Source organism: Tyto alba, unplaced genomic scaffold (genome assembly GCF_018691265.1).
Source record: "Tyto alba isolate M040663 unplaced genomic scaffold, T.alba_DEE_v4.0 Super-Scaffold_7, whole genome shotgun sequence".
In the NCBI taxonomy this organism is placed as follows: Eukaryota; Metazoa; Chordata; class Aves; order Strigiformes; family Tytonidae; genus Tyto; species Tyto alba.
Genome location: NW_024881328.1, coordinates 25,554,361 through 25,570,499, shown reverse-complemented (window position 1 = coordinate 25,570,499; position 16,139 = coordinate 25,554,361). Strand labels below are relative to the sequence as shown.

At 42.5% G+C, this 16,139-nt stretch overlaps 1 long non-coding RNA gene across 1 annotated transcript in view; it reads left to right on the top strand.

Moving 5' to 3' along the window:
* LOC122152454 overlaps positions 1-13,058 on the top strand; it is a 55,421-nt gene extending 42,363 nt beyond the window's left edge. Inside the window, exon 3 of the long non-coding RNA XR_006164583.1 lies at positions 10,688-13,058. This is a non-coding gene — a long non-coding RNA (uncharacterized LOC122152454). The remainder of the gene's footprint in view (positions 1-10,687) is intronic.
* The last annotated feature ends 3,081 nt before the right edge of the window (positions 13,059-16,139 follow it).

Below are 16,139 nucleotides of genomic sequence, written 5' to 3'. Positions count from 1 at the left end.
CTTATGTACACAGGGAGGGTAGTGAACACAAGCCTGTTCTCCATTCCCATCAGAGCTCAGGGGAACGCTTACGACCACAGCCCATCATGCATCCTCTATGCTTTTATTCTAAGCCAAGAGGCCAATAGTTTCCTCTATAATTGAACTGAAGGACATTTAAAAATAATTAATAGGATTTGGTGCAACGAGTATTATTTGTTGTGTTGTGTGCATTCTAGTTTTTTATTGCCTGCTTCCAGAGCTGAAAGACTTTTCTTCAGAAAGGTTGAATACCAACTGTTCTGAAAGTAGTCCCAAGGCAAGGCAGAATATAAATAGCTCTGCAAGCACAACAAGCTGAAGGCTCCACAGAGGCGAAAGTACATCAAGTAATTAAAAAATACTGAATGATATAAATACGGAATAGCCCTTTACAGTTGCAGACCATATATATTAAAAATACTATCAGGATCTGAGTTGTTTTTAACTATCACACTGATGGGAGTAACACATAAACACAAGGCACAAGGGGGAACAGCCTGTTCCACATGCAGAAACCCCACCCCCGAGGCAGACCAACCTTCCCCACTTCCCCCTGAGGAAGAAGCAGACTTTTGTTACCCCTCTGAAGAGCATGTAAGCCATGTGGCCCCTTCCTATGGCTGCATATCCACCAGCACCACCCACTTTGGCAGTCTGGCCCCACACTGCTCTTGTCTTCTGTACTCTCCAGAGGACCTAGAGCTGCCAGTGACGGGCATGGGTTGGTCACACATCTGGAGCCCCCCACCACAACCCCCTTATTTATTTTTTTACTGCTTAGACCATTATCTACATCATGACTGCTTTATTTTCAGAGGGTCTGGTTTTTCCATACTCTCCATAGGTGGTGCAAACCCAACCACATGTGCTAGCCCTCTGCAACGGCCTTAGGATACTTCCAGGTTTTCACCTATAACGCAACTAAATTCTTAGTAGGAAACCTTCTTCTTGGATCAAGGTGTTAACTGCTGATTTTGCAAGCACATTAAAAACCCAGATTTGGCTATTTCCCCCAGATCATATCACAGACCTCTCCTTCCTGTATTATTTAGGGCTACAGTAACTGCAGTTGATTCACTGAGGGAAGATTACCAGATGTAGGACTAGGGTCATGGGACAGAGAAAATGACGAATTGATGCAGACAGGCTTGATGTGAAGCAGTTATCTGACTGCACAGTGAAAAGCTGTGATTTTATTTTGCTCTTTTTCTTGGGCCTTGCAAACTGGGATTGACTTTCCTTCTCCATAGGAAGTCCTGACATGCAACCAATGCACAAGACCTTCTGAAGTCTCACGAGCCCCTGAGGGCGGGGGCTAAGTAGGGCCCTACCTGACGTTGCAGCACCATCCATCATGTCAGCAACCACCACAGCTCTGGGGACATGATTTGTTAGTTAACATAGCCTTTGTTAGCTAGCTTTCCAGTAGCATACACCGATGGAGATCTACAGCTTTCAGAAAATTTCCAACAATAGACAGGAAGGGGCTTAGTGAAAACTAGGCCAGGTCCAAACTATACACTGATTTGAATCAATCAAAAATCTGGCCGATCATATTTATTATCCAAATGATGTTCCCAGCCATAGAATCTGAGGAAGGTTATCTTTTGGATTAAAATGAGATCGAGGCCTCTTAAATCTAGTTTTTGTCTCCTTTTAAACATATGCAAGGGGCAGGAGCCCTGAACAGAAGCATTATGTATATGGACTCTCCCCTTTTGTTTTTTATCCCTTTATTTCTATATGTAAGAGCAAGCATGCACGCAGCACAAATATTCTAACAACCACCAGTGCTGCACTGTATGCTGTATCAGAGGAGTAAAGAGAGCTGATGGAACAGGAAGAGTAATTTACTGTGCACTGGTCTCAGCTGCCAGTGATTACAAAGGGAACTCAGCAGATGTTTTTTTGATAAAGATTGTTTCTTGTTGCAGCAGCAGCAGCGGCAGCAAAATCCATAGTATTATTCTGTAGGACTTTGCACATCATGATTCTGCCATTTCAGTTAGACTTAACAGCTGGAGGATAAAAAAAAAAATGTTCCACTGCATTATTTGAAATTTGTCATGTTGATTTAGTTTCATTACTGTTATTAAATTTTATTCTGGAATGGTTTACATATCAAGAATACATAATGGGTTTCTGTGTGGCCTGGGATTTATTCCTTGAATGAGGAAAGGACTCTACTGTGACAAAGTCATAAAGCCTTATTGACTTGATCCTTTGCCATAAACATAAGATTCAGGGAGTTAGACCAAATATTAAATTGATATGATGGTTGTATTTTCATCAGGAGAATAACTCCTTCCAAAATAAAACCTCACAGTAAGTCTAAATCTATGGAATTGTTTTACAAATCTGCTATTCCCAGGCATGAATAGGAAAATATTATCCTAATTAGGCAATAGGGGTGAAGAGAACCAACACAAATATGTATATTTAATGTACTATCCAGATCCTGAAGCAAAGTAAAATAAGATAAAAAATGTAACAAAATTTCAGTGTATAGACATATGGAAGTATTTAAATATATGAAAGGGTGTTTCTAAACAAAGAAATACTGAACACAAAAAGGCCTATCAAAACTGAAGTTGTATTGAAAGATGAGCCATCTGAAATCCTACATCCAAACAAATTGAAATTCCAGAGGATACTCCAGTTTGATTTGAATTTAGCTTTTGGATGATCTCATCTTTTCTAACGGGACCGTTCACAACTCTAAAAAACTTTTGAGTTGGATCTAAATTTTGTGTTGTAAGCCAACACTTAAATGTGAGTGACTGCCATCTTGTCACATTCCTGGAGGGCAATTTGCACATAGGAGAAAGTTGCCATGTCATATAATGTAAATTACTCAAGATCGCATGTCACCTCAGAGAGATATACTATTGCTGATTTGTAAATTAAAGACAAGCCACAAAAGTTCCTAATTCCTTCACAACATAACTACTCATGAGTTTCTGCTGAAAGACTGCCATCAAAAGGCAATAAATCTTCAGGAAATAATATCACAATGCTAGCTCTAAAGCACTCATGACTTTTTCCCAACTTTCTCTGGAATATTTCTTCCAAAAGAAAGCAGATGGCAAAATACTCAGTGGGTCAACTTTTGTGTTCAAACGCTCCCAGGGGTTTCCATTAATTTGAGTTGTCTCCACACAGACACAGACAAGAACAGAAATAGCTGCTCATCCTTCCTTCAGATCACCACATTTTTCCTTGCTTCACTTTATCAGAAGTATTATTTGAAACCAGCGTTGCTATTCAGTGCATTTTTGGATTCAGAAGCATAATGTGAGAAAACGCAAAATAACACTTCTAGCTGAAGTGGATTCACAGATCCAGGACATGCCTGGGTCCAACCCAGATCCATCCTTCTCCTAGTGGAGCCCTTGGACAGATGACCTGACCTTACTGCTCCTCTGCCAAACCAGCTACACAACCAGGCAAAACCAGGTCTTCTCTGGAAGTCACACACCACTGCTGAGCTGAAGTTTCTCAAGAAGCTAAATTGCTATAGAGCACCAGATTTATTTATTTACTGGTTTACTGGGCAAAAACAAATTCCTTAGAGGACAGATTTTCAGAAGAATTCAGTGCTGACCTCATTCTGTCGCTATTGATGTCAGCGAAACCCGCTGAAACAAAATAAACCCAATGATGGACGAGTCTGAAAATCTCACATGCTGTAAACCATGAAGAAATTCATGGCAATTTCATTAGCTGCATTGCTGCTAATGAACAAAGCCCGGACGGGGTTAAGGGCTCTGGCTGGCAGTAAGTGGAGGAGCAAGCCCAGGCCACCGCAGCCCCCCAGGGTGGTGTCCACAGCCGGGTGGGCGCCGGAGACGTGCACTCGTATGCGAGGAGCTGCCATCCATCGTGTTTGTGCTGAGGTGCCGGGCGTTGCCAGGGGTTACGGCGCACACAGCGAGGGACCGGGGCCCGCACAACGCGGGGAAAAGCGTTTCAGCCCAAAAAAGGAAAACATCAGCTACAGAAATGCAACAGCGGAGGCAAAACACAAGAGATAATCAAATGTTAATATAACTGCATTCCTCTCCAGTGTAATGAATAAACATCAGAAAGCACGAAGAACACGTTTCAAGTAACAGAGAGGTTTTTCTAACAATAAATTCAGATAACTCAGGTTCAACTGTACAAAGACCAGCAGGAGAGCCACCGCAGACCTGCAAAAGCAGCTTGATGACACCTCCATGCAGGAGAGTCGTGCTGCTGGGCTGGGGCCAGGCAGAGCCTCCCTGCTCTTCCCCCAGCAGCTCCCAGTGCCCACGGCCATCACCACAACATCCCAGCAGAGAGCAAGGGTCAGGCTGAAATACTGCTGCTGGCACCAACCAGCCATGAGGTTCAAGCAGTCTGCAACTGGGAGGCATTAAAACTTTACACCTCCACATGCACCAAGGGCATCTCCTAAGCAGCTGTGCGAGGGACAAGGGAAGGAGCCCCACACAACTCCTATTTTGAGTGAAGGCAGCCAGCAAAACAGCCAGCACTTAAATGTTGACTGCTCCATCTTCAGACCACACACATTTGCCATTAGTCACCTAAATGCACACTATTTTTCAGGTGTTTTCATTTCTTGAGCTTGCACACTGTGCGGAAACAATACTGAGCTGCTCCTGGGTTAAAAAAAAAAAAAAAAAAAAAAAAAAAAACCTTTACATTTTAATAAGCACACAAAGCTGTTAGCTTGACAGTCCTGTTTTCCATAAAACTCACATTCATAACAAGCAATAAAGATGGAAGTTTTCTGCAATATAACCCGAGTCTGCCTAAAACTTAGATCTGAAAAGATCTCCATTAAAGGTAAAACGTAGTATAGGCTTCACGCCAGATCAGTCTTTTGTTTTTTTTCAATAAGAGTGCCAACTATGATAAAGTTTTATAAGGAAGTCATCTATTTTCTAAGAACATGACTGAAACTAGCCGTTCATTACATGTAGGTTCTCAACAGCCAATGCTATTAATTGATATCTCTTTCCTCCTCATCTCTGAGTAAGCCAAGAATTATTTTTAATTCTGTTTCTAATTCAGTGTTGATATTTACTACATTCCGGATAAAATTAGGCATACCTCTGCTCAAAAGGACAGAATCAAATGAAAGCCAAAGATCTGGCCTTCTTAATGTGGTACTTTTTGCAATTTTTATCCATTTCTTTCACAATATTTATGTGTAAGGCACAAGGTTGTAGCAGAACATTTGACACATGCAGAATAAATAGGCGTTGTTTTGAGTCCATTCAGCATAAGCACGATGGATTCGTAGCACAGTGAAATCAATAGCAGACTTTGCATAGGCGGTATTGAACTTTAGCTGCATCCAGCAGTATGGAAAAAGGACAACACACAGTGGGGTGAAACAATGGTTCTGCCAATTAACCCATCTACAGTGCACAGCTAGCATATCCAAGGGGACCACAGACAATCATTATAGCATATTCCAGAGGAGCTTCTTTTCTGAAAGAGTAAGCCCTACCTATAATCAAATTAATCACTGTAAAAATATCCCAAATAACATAAACTTAAATGTTGATAGAACAGAACAGCAGCTCTAAAATTTGCTCTATCCAGGAATATAATACAGAATGGCAAACATCAGAAATGTGAATGAAATATTAGATCAGATTTCATGCCTTTCTCATGACAATGTTTCTTAGTTCTTTTGTGTGCTTGTTATTTTTTAAATATACCTAATTGCAGTGGTAAAGTAGCTTGGCTAAACAGAGTAAGAATGAGATTCTTTTTAATGGTTCCTCAGTATAGGCCTGGTTCATGCCACGTGGTCGATTTGCCTCACTGCCACCTCTTTGCTTCCCCATCTTTAGTAACAGAGATAATAATATCTGTCTATTCCCCAAGACACTTATGCTGATTACTTATCACTTATCAAAATCTTTTAAACTGAAAGAAGTGTCATGGAGGCAATATGAGACATAATTTGGTCTTTCACTGTGTTTCTTCCTTCTTTTTTGTGTCGAGAGCCAAGACTCATTTCTGATAGCTATCATGTTCTGCTCCTTCTTTCATCAATTATTTGAAGAACTTACTGTCATCCGAGGTTACATTTCTAATGATTTTTTTAGTTGTGTAATTTAAAGAGTGTAAAATCACTCAATTTCATCTTATTCTAGAGATCACTAACTATAATTATACATGGAAATGATGAAATGAAGAAAAACTAGATATAGTCTAATCCACTTCTGGGGTCTATCATAAGAAATCCAGGTCAGTTATGCTTATTTCAGATAGTGTAAGTTCTCCAGTGCTTCAGGGCAGTAAGACTGGCATCAAGTTATGCTGCAAAAGTTTGTTCACAACAAAGATTTCATTTTCCTTCTACAGATGGTGGAGCTATATTAAAAAGAAGCTATTCTCTTCTGACTATTTAGTCAATCCAGAATTGCAAGTTAAATATAAACACACCTAAAAAACAATCCCCAAACTAAAAGACACCCCTCCCCAAAGCCTCCAACCCTCCCAAATCAACTGAAAAAAACATGTTGCAAAACTTTATGTTAGCCAAAGAGTTCAAGGAGGTCGACCTTGACCCTTTCAAGGGCTTTTATAACTATTCTTTGAAGAAAATAAATGGTAGTGAGAACAGATCCTTTCACACATGAGAGGAATAAACGAAAGACTCAGAAATGGCTCTGACACCAAGTTCCTTTTCAAGTATTTCCTCAGTGGGAAAAACCAGGAAGAAATGCCTGGAGCACTGAGGGAGGGTGGGACAAGGATCCTGTGAAAGAAACTGCAACAACTGATAAAGGACACATAAGGAAACACATTAGGGAAATATGAACAAATAAAAAAACCTGGACAACCTGCATCCTACAGGACTTAAAAGAATTAGCTAAACTCCTTTGTGTTCACTGTGCATAAGCCAAATAAGTGAAAAATTAGAGCAGAGGAAAAAGTTAACATTACCAACTTTAACAACAGCAAGGGTACTGCAGCCAGACACTCTCATAAATCCACTTTCTGTCCCTAACAGTCACTTCTGAGTTCAGTGAGCCTTGGGTACAGAGCCTTTAGCAAGGACAGGGAACTACTGCAAGTGCAGTTGAGCTTTAATAGAGGTATGATGTTGTATCTCACAGGATCTTAGCTGAAAAAGTAATTCACATTGGTTTGGTCATTTCCATGTGGCTTTCAAGTTGCTGAAGTAATGAAATTACAGGAAATAAACTGCAATGTAGCGAGGTGGTGGGAAGTGTCTCCTGGCTACCATGTGGGTGACTGCTAGGAACAGTCTTTGTTGGACTTCTTTATTAATGATCTGGAAAAGGGAGTGCACAGCACTTTGATGAAACTCACAGATACGAGTAGAAAAGACAGAAAGATCAGTGTACAAAGAAAATAATAGAGAATTTCCTAGAGAAGAAAGAACCATGGAAATAAAACAGCTAAATGAGACTCAGCTTTGAAAAAATGCAGGCTGAGAGAGCATCTGAGAAGGAATAACAGGAAGGAGAAATCTGGGATGCAATAATGATGAAAGAGATCGAAGGGAGATAGCTCATGCTAAATGACATGAATTGGCAACATGATATGGTGTGAAAAGGCCAGTACAATATTGGACGGAGTAAACAGTATCACATCACTAAGAAAGGAAAAAATAGCCACTTTCTGTAAGGTGCTGGTACAGCTCCATCTGGAATATTATATGCATTTCTGGATATTGACAAATTAGAGAGTTCAGAGAAGAACACCAAACATGATCCAAATACTAGGAGGATTGATTTATGAGGAGAGATTAGAAGAGTTAAATATATAAATTGCTTGGCTAAGAAATGATTAATGGGGGACATGATAACAGCCTAGAAATATTTGAAGAAGACCACCAGTGAAGGAAAGGCATTTTTCAGTGGGAACAGCAAAGAGCCCAGAGTGACTGAGAAACAAAACCATCTTCTGAGTATCAAGAAATGCTTCCTGAACATGAATTATGATAATCTGTGGAATAATTTCCCCAGTGGAAGAGACGGGGAGCTTTTACTTGTGGCTTTTAAACACAGACTTGAAAAATCCCTTAGGAAATATATGTGCCCACAATTGCAAAGGTCTGGGACTCAGTGACCTCTCTGATCCATCCCATCTTAGCTGAGCTGGGTGCAGTCTACAACTCCCTCCCTTTTCTCCGAGGAAATGAACTGGGCATAGGAGAAATTACTGTATTTGTAAAGATGCTACATTCTTATTTGTGTTTCTCCCTGTGCTGTTTGCTACCTTGGCATTCATCAAACTGAAATAAACAATTGCTGCTGTTAGAGAAGTATTTTTATTACATGAGGGTTGTGGTGAAAGTCTCAGCACCTGTCTTACCACTGTGTGCAGGTAACAAATCAGCAGTCTGATATCCACAGAGCCTTTCAGTGACTCTGTTGTGTTCTTGATGAGCTATATTCAAGCTAAATATTAGATGCAAGTGCATCTTCCTTCTTTTCAAGATGAAAAAAATAACTGTATAGCAAAGCCTGACTACTGTGGTTATGTCAGAATGCTCATGGTTGGCTAATAACACTAGAGAAGTGATACAAGCCTGGCAAGGCATGGAGCTAGAAGGTAACTGGAATCCTCCTTCATCCAGCCACAGGATGTTATCCAAGGAGACACAATGCCATAACACGTGTCATGCAGCAGCAACAAAAGTTTTAAATCTTGCAGCTCCCTTAGCTAGATACATCTCCCAAAGTTAGATTAATTGTGAGTCTTTCATCTTCAGCCATCTCTGAAAGGCCTTATCTTTATCTCTGCTTTCAGACATCCATAAATTTCTCCCTGTTCAAAGGCTCTATCCCTTCCCCCAGTCCCTCTCTAGTTCAAATATCCTCAAACTCCAGCACAACTGGCAAATCACTCTGTATTTAATCCCCCTTAAATTATCTCCCCCTTCATACTTCCTTCCACGTCTTCCACCAATTTCCTTCCAACACTTCACCTGCTCAGTTCTTCCTTGCTGAATCTTTCTGTTGGCAATTTCCCTTCTAGCAAAAACTTTCCCATCAATATTGGGGAATCGACATTGCTACTTTCATTACTCCTGCTACATCTTTCAACCTTGCTGGTCACCTGCCTGTGGGCTGCTCAGCTTGGTATACACCTATTTTCAGGAATTCCCTGCAGCCACCAGGCTGACTGCAGATGGTGTCTGAACCACCCTGATACTGGAAACGTAACAAATTTAAAAGCAGAGTAAATTTTAAAACCATGAAGTTTGTTTGAATGGTTTTTCTTTTTTCTGTGGACATCTTTTCCCCCTCTCCAGAGGCAAGATTATCCATAAACTTTTGCCAAGGGTTATGCTTAAAGCATTCACTGAAAAAGCTAGTGTGAAATATATTCAACTCTGAGACTTGCTTTCTGCTAAGTAAAGGGATTTAAATCACTAAACAAAAATGGACTTAGTTTATAACCAGGCAGCTATGTTTTCAGTATCATTTTTATTCATGTTTTTCTGCATCAGATATGACTGATTCAGGTGGATCAGTCCCTGTACACTAGGTTACCATAATTATGCACTATACCCATTTCAAAATTAGTTCCAGCTAGTTAGCTTCACTGCAAGACAATTCACACTGCCAATTGAGAATTCAACCTAGTTTGATGATGGATTCATATAAACAGCAAAATCCATTATTTATACACTGTAGGAAAATAAACTCTCTGGCTGGCCGGGGATATGAAGCATGTGAAGGGTTTTCATTTTAGATGGTTGGAAATTTTAAACTCAAGCAGCTTTTAATCAACATACCATTGAAAACAAATTTCAGCAATTGCATTTCTTATTCAGCAGCGGTACAATGTAACTGAAAATAGAAGCTCCAAAAGCTTTATGGTCTATTACTCAACATGTGCTTATAATAAATTAGATGTAAATAGCAGTTATTGTGTACCAAGAAAAGCAAGAAAAGACAACCAGTTTCAATAAACTGGAAGGTCTGAAAAGAGGACCATTTCTGTCCTACTGTTCTGAAATAATTCCTATAATTTAAACGCTCACATGTATCATTGTTTTCTATTATTATCAAGTTACAGTAGCATCTAGACAGTCAAGCGCCGTCGTTTTTAAGAAGCTAATGCCAGTTACCTAGAGCTAGACACTGTTTAACTATTAGTGTCGACACCAAGGCTGAAGCAGGCTCTCAGCTGAGGAGGAGCTGTAAGAGGTGTGCAGAGGGGTGATGAGCGCTGAGGGGTGCTCTGTGTGCAAGCATCGCACCCAGGCTGCGGACACCCTGCCTGCCGCAGAGCTGAGCTTCCCCAAGTCTGCAAGGGTCCCTGCAATGCTCTGCTACACACTGCCGGCGGGCACCAGGCACAGAACAAAGTGGGGCTGTGGCAAATGCCATTCAGTGTCGCATCTCAGATCTTCTAACAGCAATTGATGGGTACTTTGCTCCCAATGAAACCAAGGTGTGTAAACACCATTGTTTTCTGGGCTTGAATAGCCACGGTTACAGGAGTAAAAGGGAATTAAGTGTTCAGCCTGAAGGAGTGGAGCAATAAGCAGCTCCCCCCACATGCAAATTCACTGAAATAGAGTGAAAGCTCTTCTACCTGCAAGTAAAAGGAAGACAAGCTGGTTTTATTTCCAGCTCTGAAGTTTTCCATACTCTTAACAGTTTTCCTTTAACTCTAGGTGAAGACGGCTAATTATGAACCACACAGCCTATGAAGACTACACAGCCCACTGACTGGCCAAGATATGGGCTACGGTTTTTCACACAGACATTATATGAAGAAAGTGTTACAAAAATCAGCCATGGATTCACCATGTGTAGTGATGGCCTCCAACACCTCCCTCCATCAACCTGTGCTGCAGTTCTGGAAGCTCATTCATTAGTGCCGTGTCATGGGTCCTCCTTAGTTCCTCAACTCAGGGTGCTGGTTGGAGGGCGCCAGGAGCTGCAAAAAGCAAACATATGCCAGAGTCCTGCCTATGTAATATGGGACCTGGTACTGGATGGGAGGGCAAATTTTTTCCTTTTAGACTGTGTATCCTTCTGAGGGAAATGACAAAAGAGTTTGTTGCAAAAGTTTGTGAAGATTTTCTACAGAGCTATTTGGGTGGGTCATTGATAAGACTTAGGGATTGTGAATTGGCACAAAAAATCTCAGTGAAACAGTACAGAAATTAAATTTTTTTGTGAGTAATTATAATTTGTCATGAAGAAAAAAAAGCCCATCTTGCGCAACGGCAATTTTACAGGATTGATTCCTCTGACACATGCAGCAGGCAGCAAGGAAGGTGTCAGCTTGGGGGAAATGTGCATGGAGTTATCAGCAGGGCATGTATGGGAAGTCAAAATCTAAACATTCAAGTGAACTCTTCAGCAGAACAGTAGACAGTATTGCAGCTGATGGCGATAAAAGTGTTTACCAGACAGAAAAGCAGTATGTGCTTCTTCAGGTTGGACAGTGATGCACAGACCAAGTTAGTACAGGAATCTAAATTATTCACAGTAACGGAAAAGCCAAAGAAAGAGGATAAAAGTCTATTACTGGGTAAAAGTATGTCAATTCTACTGCTTCCTCAGGAAAACATCATCACTGAAGATGCAAAGGACAAAAATGGTTTAAGAAAAATCTCAAGGTATTTTCCATAGCATAGTGACAAATTGCACCTTTTCCAGTTTGTTAGTTATTACATATATCTCCAGTAAGGAAAGGCTCAGTGGTACATATTTTTATTTCTCCATTTACCCTAAGATGAAAGTCAGTGGAAACGTATATCTGGCTTTTAGTATAAGGTGGCTGGTGGTGCATATTCCCAGCACCTGTTGCCAGTATAAAGGAGAAATTTATCTGGGATTTTGTTTAAAGGTAATAGAAAGATGTTTTCTACTGTATTGAATAAAATTACTGAGAAGAACATAGGAAGGCTAGTTAGGCATGGATGAATCTTGGAGAAGGACTGAAGATGTCCGACACTGCCTGAAAATGAAAAGTGACATTGGGGAATATCTAAGACTCATCACATGTCAAAATCAAATTAAATCAAGCAAAAGCCCAGAAAGCAACAATTCCTCAAAAGCAAAGTAGGCATCGGTTTATGTAGTCTGGAAGCTATGTAGTTTGGAAAAAAGCTATATACCCTATGCTATTTTTCTTTCTTCTCTGAGCTAGTCCAAAGAGAAGATGTTACAGATGAGTGTATGTGTCAAAAGCACTGAATTAGTTGTGATGCAGCTGACATAACTATAACTGACAGCAACATTATTTAGTTTAAGTAGTCTGCAGTTAAGTATAGACTTAGACATAATCTTGCCAATGGAACAGTTCCCACCCTAATACTTTGGTAGGAAATGTTGCCAGATTAATACAGAGCTTACTGAAAAGCACCCAGAGTCAGAGCCTGATCCGTATTTATGACAACCAAGTTCCAGAGCAACACCAGTGATGCATGGAGCTGTCACCTGAGGACATTTTTTCCTACAGAAAACTGAAATCAAGACTAGATACATTATTAGACACTGGAGACTTGTAAAAATGGAGGGTGACATAGCAAAGCAAACTCCTCTGTTAAACTCTGTTCTCAAAACCATCTCCTCCAAGAACAAAGGTGAGAGCTGGTCCTGTACTTCATGGGGAATTTGAGCTTCCTGGCAATTGCAGATGTGTGGGTTTTTCTGTAACTGCTATATAGGAAATCCCTTCGTTTGCTTCCATACATTCTCTCCATACCCTCCCCACAGCATCAGCATTCACTGGTTGTCATCCCTGACCAGATCCACTCTGTTGACTTGTATTACAGCACTGCTCTTTGGTATGCATGAAAGACAATGATTTTATTTTATATTACTCAAACAGGGTCCGTCACACATTTAATGCAAACCTGTAGTGTACACTGCTTCAGGGCCCTTTCAGGTATTGCATTTATGCAAAACTGTGTATTTGGAATATGAAACTTGTTATGTATTCAGAGTGTTTGATTTAAATACAGAAGGTTTTGTTATTTTTCAAGTAGAATTTCAGAGGGGTTTTTAATTGTTAAATAAATAAACAGCTAATTGGAAGGATGACCAAATAATGTGATTTTGTCGAGATCATAAGTGGTTTTATTCTTAGAAATGTCCAACTGTAAACATATTTATGTTGGGCAAAATATACAAATACCTAAACAGATAAAGGAAAATAATCTTGATATCAAAGGCCACAGGTTTCACAACCTCTACCAGCGAATATTGAAATCGTTAGCTGAATGTAAAGAACTGTATAAAGCACAGAATAGAATCATCTGATTGTCACATTGTCGTGGCTCCCCACCTACTGCACTTCCAAGCAGCAGAATACAGGCCCTTGAAGTGGATGGGACCCTCTGCAGTGCTCAGTGACTCAGGATCGACCCTGTTGCTCCTCTTTGGTGGGATCCAGGCATCTGACTCTCACAGATGATTACAGTGAGTCACGGACTGCTTAAATGCCCACTGCTCCAGGGGGCAGGCCATGTAAAACTGCACCCAGTAAAAGGTGATATTCCCGCTTGTTGCCCTTGTTCTCCCGCTGCACCCAGGGCCAATCCCCACAGACTCTCGGGTAAATCAGCACTGTCCAGCCTCTCCACACTCCCGCATGGATCCCCTTCTGCTCCCTTGCGCCCAAAGGGGCACGTTCTGGGAGCCCGTGAGGGGCCATGCGTTTGTGGCCTCCGCCCAGCACAGGGCAGGAGCCGGGGGTCTGCTGCCAGCCCCAACCGGCACCACCGGCAAAATAAACCGTGGCAGAAGCGAGAGGAAGTCCCGGCCAACAGCACCTGGCACACGCGTGGCGTGCAGCCTGCTTTCTCTGACGTCATATATGGTAACAAGGAGTGAGGGTGGTGCATCTCTGACGTCACAGGCGCAAGAGGAGCGGGGGCGGGGGAAAGCGCGGCCGGCAGGAGCCCGCGGCGCGCCGAGGCGCCGCTGGGTGTCGCTGTTGCCGGGCGGCGGCGCGGGCCGCGACAACAACAATGCCAACGGCGAAGCGCGACGGTGCGTGCCCGCCGCCATCTTGTCTCGCCGCGTCCCGCCGTGCGAGGGGAGGCGGGGGCGGTGTCAGGCGCAGCTCTCACCCTCGGGAGGGCGGGAGAGGCTTCCGGCATTGCCGTCGGTCGGGGGGCGCGTCGGCGGTTTGCCGGAAGGCCCTCACGGAGGGGGCGGGCGGCAGCGGCGGTGGCTGGGCAGATGCGACGGGCGGCGTGCGCCACAAAGGACCGCAGCCTGCCGCCTGCGCTCGGGGGAGGCTTCGCGAGCAGCTGGGATAATTTGCTGGAAAATTGAGTTTGGGGGCAAAGAGAAAATCAAATCAGGGACAGAAAAGTGATAAGAATGCTGAACAAGGGCTTGTCCTAGAACTAGCAGATGAAGACGGATTTTGCTGCCGGGGAAACAGCAGAGCACGCTGAGCTGCCCGACATTCAGAAGTGGGAGGACATGAGGAGGTGGCGTGAAGTGTAAATGCCCAGCAGGTGCTTCTGGTTTTAATCTCTCAGACCTGGAGTCAAATTTAGAGGGGAGTCAAAGCTGGGGAAATTTACACCTTTTACTGGTCCCTTTGTGGGAGGGTCCCATTAAGAACCATTTTTCATCACGTAACTTACGCCTTCCCCCACTTTAGCTGTGAATTTGCTCCCTGGATATGGGTTTAGGCCATGCTGTTCATGAACATGGTTGATGGCATTGCCTGGTCCTGAGTGGAAGATGGTTTCCCATCCCCAGGGCAGCCTTGAGTGACAAGGTGACGTTCCCCTGCCAGTGACCCTCGACTGAAAGGGTGGCAAGGAGGGTGCCTGCAGCAATGCAGGGACAGGTTCATCACCACACAGTGTGTCACACTTGGCAATCCCTCTTCAGGAATATTTCAGGATTACAGTGGAAGGGGCCTTTCGGGCTGCTGTTGAGCAACAGGCCAGGTTTAGATGGATCACTACAGCACTGCTGCTTGCAACCACTCTCGTGCAGGACTATTCCAACCGCTTAATAAAAAAGGGTGAAGGAGAATGGAAACTGGGAGATGAGAAGCTTGTAGTAGGAATGATTTGTCATGACAACAGTGTGCAAAGGTGAAAGATGCTCAATGCCTTAGGCAAGTAAAGGGCCAAAATCTACTATTACATAAACTGTTAACTTTAAAAGGTAGACTCAATGCAAACTAGTACAGAATCAAGCTTTTTAGCTGTTACAGGAAAACTACTCGAATGAATGTGTGTGAGAGAACTAGATGTTGTCTCTTTCTGAATTGTTCAGAATGACAGGACAGCTACAGCAAACTCACATAGTTCAGCTCAAGCAGCGTTTTAGAGGCAGGCTTTCAACTTTGCTGTGTGGGATTTTCTCTCTGGGGACGTTGCCAGTTAGAGAGCAGGAATGGGAAAGATCCTTGGATTTACACCCTCCTTTCAAAACTGAGGTGGAGGGGAGCAGAATACAGCCCCTCCTTCATGCTCTGGAGGGTCTTTACACAGTGACAGCTGTCCCCAACCAGTCACTGCAGGGCTTCTGGTCTGTGATGCCTTAGCAAGCTGTAGGAGGAACTAGTGGCAGTTTGTTACTACAATATAAACAAGAACACGTTCTTTTGCCCATCTTCTTTCCTTCTTAGTCCATGAACTTTCCAAAATAGCTGACTATGGCCCTTCACCTGAGTTTACAGGGAGAGGTGTCTTGTATCTCCTTAATAAAATGTAACGTTTGAAGAGTGCTGTGAATCCCATTTGGACTGAGGGGGCCTTTGGAATTCTTCTGATCACAGCAAACTTGCAGTGTAAATTCAGCTTTAAAATTTTGCTGTTCAAATGACAAATATACATCCATCAATACCAGCAGCACTGATGCAAGAACCATTGGCAGTCTATGAGAAGATGTCTTACAGTAGCAGCAGGGACAGATTGGGAGCCAGTTGTGTTTTGGTTGTTTTTTCTTCCTCATACGCACACACACTCAGTAGTCATCTACTCTGGCGGCAAATCGCTGACAAGTGTGTAACAGCAATCATTTCTAGACAGGCTTAAATGATCCCTCATGGTTTTACCTGTGCACTTCTTGTGGTCATTAGAAGTATGAAATTTGCAAGTTCCAGCTAGAATTTTGCTAGAATATCCGTGAGTTGAA